The 5515-nt window shown below is 55.9% G+C and overlaps 1 protein-coding gene across 4 annotated transcripts in view; it reads left to right on the forward strand.

Moving 5' to 3' along the window:
- The first annotated feature begins 667 nt into the window (after window positions 1-667).
- Window positions 668-5515, forward strand: part of LOC147030865 (uncharacterized) — a 27770-nt gene continuing 22922 nt past the window's right edge. For 3 of the 4 annotated variants that reach the window (XM_085875384.1, XM_085875385.1, XM_085875383.1), the window contains exon 1: window positions 668-1221. The gene's annotated coding sequence lies outside the window, so the exon portion shown is untranslated. The remainder of the gene's footprint in view (window positions 1222-5515) is intronic. The other variant, XM_085875380.1, reaches the window with a different exon arrangement.

Consider the following 5515-nt stretch of genomic DNA (forward strand, 5'->3'; position numbering starts at 1 on the left):
AATTAACACGATCGTGGTGAGGTTAAACCCCCACCCGTGACTGGCTCCTGGCGGTAGTTTCAGGGGGGTCACGACTGAATTGTCCGTCCGGTGGGCGACGTGGTTGCGATGGAGGAACGCAATCGCTCGCACGCCTGGCGGGACAGAATTTGTAACACTGGTGTCCGGGAGTGAGATTCGAATCCACCCCGTCTCCAACTAAATTCACGGGAATCGGTTCAGGGGTGAGTGCAGCAACCCCCCCCCCCCGTTCCCCCCAAATTACGAGCGATTCAAATTAAATTCTTCCACGGGATAAGATGGCATTTGAAGGCGAACGGGAGCCGGGGGTATTAGAAATGGACGTGGAATTGGTGGAATCCATGGCTCAGGATGAGAACCCCGAGCAGGAAATGCTTGTTGTGCAGGAGCAATCCCCCCCCCCAACCGAACCCAGAACCCGAAATGGGCGCGGCAGCGGTGGATGACAATCCCCCTCCCGTCCTCCGTCAAGGTCCTCCTCCGGTCTCCGGCGAATCCACGCCTAATGATGGCGAAGCGACCGCCATAGACCCACCTGACGTGGGCCAGCGATTCATGGTTCTGCTGGCACAAATGAACGAAATGAAAACAAATGCGCAACAAATGGTAAGAGAAATGAACGAAAAGATGGATACAAACACAAATAAAATAAAAAACGGAATGAAAGAAGAAATGAAAAAAACTGCGTGGTGAAATGCAGAGCGTGGGGCGATGCCTGCAGGCGGGCAGAATGGCGATTGAGAGGAGCGAAACGCGGGCAGTGGAGCTCAAAATGGCGGCGCCACGTACTGGAGCGAACGAGCTGGGGGGGAGTGCAACGGCTGTCAGGCCCGCAATGGAGGCGGGTGAGGGCAAATTAATTCGGGAGACGTGTAAAACGAGACTCGCAAAGATGAGGGAGAAAGTGACGGTGACACAGAGGGAAAATTAAATGGGGGGACCGAGACGTGTGGAAAACACGGAGAGACGACGGAGATAATGGACGAGGTAAAATAAATAACAGAGACACGGGAGGGAGAAACGGTAGAGGAGAGACTACACGGATAAAGACGGGGTGAAAAATGAGCACACACACACAGAGTTAGTGGAGGACGATGAGGGGAGCTCGGGGAATGTGTCGTGACCCGGTGCAAGCAGCCGGATAGCCTCCTTCGGGAACGGAGGGAGACGCGATTCTCCCTTGAAGCGGATCACGACCAGGTGGGTCCGGTTGAACTTTGCGAGGTCGAGGGGGCGAGTGCTGTGGACGGGTGAACACGGAGCTTGGGGGGTTTGAAGGCCCCGGGAACCTTTGTGGTGACGCGATTCCTCATTGTGAATGTTTCTGTGTGTGTGTTCAGGAGTGAGGCGAAATTTGTGCTGAAACGCGCGCATAGCGTGTGTGAAAGGCGTTGTGTGAGTAAAGTGGTGTGCGAGGTTGCGAGTGGGCCGAAGTACGTGCCTCTCAGCACGCCGTGTGTGAGTGGAACCACGTGTGCGAGGGAAATGGCATGCGTGTGTGAGGGACAGCGTGTGTGAGGTCGTTGTGTGTGGGGGAGATTAGGGTGGGCATGTGGGAGCACGCAGCCGCATCTCCGAGAGTGAGTGTAATGGTGAGGAGTGTGAGTCTCGTGACACGCGGGAGTTTGAGCGCGTGGATGGAATGGCGACGAAGATGGCGACAGAGAGACAAGGGCCGAGTCGCAGCCGGAGATGCAATGGGGACCGCGCCGGGTTCACCCAGCGGCGAGCGCGACGTTCGTGCCGTGCTGCGCACGAGATGCCGCGTACGCGTCTGCGGGAGTGAAACCCGGTCCGGAAACGCCCGCGGTGGATGTTGCCGATCGCGCAACGGATAAAAGCTTGGCTGGATTGCGGATTCGGACCGGATGGGTTCTCCACGCGGGCGTGTGTGAAGCTCCAACGGGCAGAGCACATGTGTTCGTGTGGGGAACCCCTCGAAACGCGAGGCTTGTTTTTTGAACGCGCAGGGTGACGTCATGGCCGCACGTAGGGTTGGAATCCGGCAGGAGGGGTATCCCTGCCGGATGGTACCGTCCAAGAGGGACGAGGTTCGTGAACAGCTGCCATGACGTCACGCCAAAGGTGGGCGGCTGTGAATTGCCGCGCTGGTGCGCAGGCTGCGAGTTGCCGCGTTGGTGATGCGCAGTTGAAAAAAAAGCAAGCCTCGCTTCGGTTGACCAGGATTCCCGGGCATGGGGTGGAAGACCCCCCTGCTCGGGCACAGGATAACACTAGTTAGGGGGAAGGGTTAGTGTTATTTAGACCGGCTTCATGGGGCAGGGGTAAGTCCTTATGGAGCCCGTGGAATGGATGAGTTTGAGGAATGTCAGTTCAGATTTAGGATGAGATATGGAAGATGGGAAATAATATTTGAGGACAGTGATATACTTTGATGTGTAGAGGGGACGTAGCTTAGCTACGTAGGTTAAAAGGAACGTGCTATTGTGTAAGGGACTGTGGTGTATTGGCATCGAGCGTTGTGGGGGCGTGGAGGAGTTGTGATAGTAGTCATGTGTCTGCAATGCATATAGCTGTTCTCGCCCGCTCGGGACTTGGAGCACCAGTTCGCAGTATGTGGTATCATTAGCAGTGTCTTGTAGGTCGTGTGCCTGTAGGGGGCATCCTACGCCTACCCTCTCGCTCGAAGCAAGAAAGCGGAGTTGTGTTCCCCTCCGGCTCGTGTCTGCCTGTTCGCACCTCGGCCACGACACCACAGGGACGACATGGGAGCACGAGGTAGTTAGGGGTTTTAGAGAGAGGGATGGCAGAATTCAGCGGGGTGAGTTGAAGAGCGACAAGGAAACATGATGAGTGAGTGAGGCCAGCAGGTCTGAGTGTATGGAGTGAATGGGGAAAGCATGGTGTGATGAGTGATTGGGGGGAAGAGTGATTCCCACCCAAGGGACCCTGGGGTCAGTGTAAAGTGAGTCAGTGGGTTAGTTTAATTGACAAAAATAGAGGTCGTTTTGCTGTTGGTGGGAGTGTAGGCTCGATACCCATTTGGAGGGGTGCAGGAGCCCTGTTGACGGGCTGGGAGCATGGCTGCGAATGGTGAGTATCGTGGAGTGGGTACCCCGGGCACTGGGCTAGTCAGCCACGGTAGGCCAAGGGCCCATGGTGGGGCCGGGATAGCGTAGTGGGCTTGGGTGCGCCCGCATTATGCGGGGGCCCGGGGCGCCATTGGCCATGTGGGCAGTGGCGTGGGCACGGGTGACCCTCGGAAAGGGGCCAGGGAAGTCAGCCTGCCACGTGAGCGTTTCAGGGGAGTCGCCATGGAGGGCACTCCCCGCTGTTTCGGGAGCTGGTAGGCTCGGAGGCAGTGTTGTGCCCAGGGTTGCCATCGTAGGAGAATCGGCAGAGGGTAGTGCCTGCCAAGGGAGCCACGCGTCCCAGACATGAGACCGTGTGAGGGCACGGAAGGAAAATTGGGGGGCGAGGCCTGAAATTTGAGAGGACACCAACACAGGCGACGGGAATCTGGGTTGTTAGAACCAATAGTTTAAGCGAGAGGCGCTTGTTGAAAGCCCTAGGGTAGTTCAAAAGTTAAATGGATAGGGTAGATAGGAAGTGTACCCCTCCGCACCATCCATCCCTTCGCTCTCGTTGTGGGCCGCTGGAACCTTTTTGGGTAAAGATCCCTGAACTCCGAGGAGGCCATCTTGAGGCTTGAGTTGGGCCTCGACACAAGACGCGAGCTCCACTCATTCCCCTCTGGGAAGGGAACGTAGGGGTTGGGAGTAGGCTAGGACAGGATAGGTTAGCCGAACAAAGACAACAAAGGGGGTTAGGGGACGATTCATAGTGGGAAAGTAAAAATAAAAACAAAAAAATAAGTTGGGGCTAAATTCGGTTTTACAAATTAAGGGGGTGGGTAGGTACAGAGACAGGCAAAGGCGATAGGTTGGGAGGGAGACAGCAGGTTAGGTCCGAGCCCGCCTTCCGAGTAGCCAGCACCACCGCACTCCCTCCACCAACCTCCAATGAACAAGGCCTGTGCAGGCCACTTCATCGGCTGGCTGTTTGCTGCAAGGCCTGTGTCGGTCGGATCGTCTGTCGGCTGTGTTTGCTACAAGGCCTGTGCCGGCCATTTCGTCTGCCGGCTGTGTTTGCTACAGCGGCCTTGTCATGCCATGCCTTGCCTGCCTGCCTTTGCCTTGGCCCATGCCTGCTGCCCTCGTCCAGTTGCCCTGTTCTGTTTTGCATTCCCCTCCCCCCCCCACCTTGCTCATTGCCATGTGCGCCAGGATCACCGCGCAAATTTGCAGGGACTGCCCTGATGGCAGCTGCAACACGGGCCTGCACCGGCGGCCCGTGCATCCTTCATTGTTTGTGTTGCTTGAGCCAACACGGAGACTGCGTTTGCGCAGCTCGTGCGCCGTTGTTCGCTGCGTCTATTTCAGAGGGGGGAGGCCTTGGACTGTGTTTGAGCAGCCGGCCACGTTCCCTGTCACCTGCATTTCATGAGCCTTGGACTGCGCTTGAGCAGCCTGGCTCCCTCCTAACTCTTGTGTTCTCCACAGAGTCCATAGGTTCTGGGCCATGGTTTAATGTAAATTATAAGGTTAAGTTGTAATTATACATTAGTGCACCCCCGGCATGTATGTCTTCGCGCCGGCAATTTAGTTAAGTCATCTGTATGAGTGGGTTTGTTTAGTTAGTTACTCAGCCCGTAGGTTAATTATTTTGGGGACATGAATACACTGAATGTCGCACTCAGGGATCCGAAGGTAAACCGTACTCGGGGAGAACTTACACATGATGGCACACGAAAATTCGACGACTCGGGAGGAGTCTGTAAAAAATGGAGGGGGTAGTATTACGGCTGTGGAAATTCGCAATACACCATAATGGTCCTAAGATCAGATATGACGCTAAGTTTATGTGCAGATAGTTCCCTACCGTTGTTTAAAGGGATTTCGTGTGATTCACCGGGCTGCGACTCTTTGAGATAGCCGTTTCTCTTTTTCTATTGTTATTTTGAACAAACCTCCACGCAAGCAACAAGCCGCGTTGAAAACCGTCGAACGAAAAAGGGAACCAAAAGAGTTCGCTTTTCGGCGCGCGGATTTTTTCTCGCCTATTTTTCCCCGCGCTTGGTGTGAAGGAAAGGGGGAGGGCAGCTCACCGCCGATTGGTGGATGAACAGCGTGAGGCTGTCGGGGTGAGGGAACGCCCTTTTTCGGGAACCTTCTCAAAGGGAGGTGGAGCCGAAAACAGGGAGGAGCGAAGGGCGGAGCCCCGCGCTATATAAGGCGGACCGCGCACGGGGCTCACTCTCTCTCTCTCTCTGTCGGGGTCGAGTGCTCCTCTCTCTTGGCGGGCAGGGTTGAGCTCACTCTCACTCTCTGTCTGGGCCATCGACGTCACTCTCTCTCTGTCGGGGTCGAGTGCTCCCCTCTCTTGGTGGACAGGGTCGAGCTCGCTCTCAGCTCTCTCTGTCGGGGTCGAGTGCTCCTCTCTCTTGGTGGCCAGGGTCGAGCTCGCTCTCAGT

This window comes from Eptatretus burgeri, chromosome 3 (genome assembly GCF_056783735.1).
Source record: "Eptatretus burgeri isolate ZD-2024b chromosome 3, Ebu_testis_v1, whole genome shotgun sequence".
Classification (NCBI taxonomy): domain Eukaryota; kingdom Metazoa; phylum Chordata; class Myxini; order Myxiniformes; family Myxinidae; genus Eptatretus; species Eptatretus burgeri.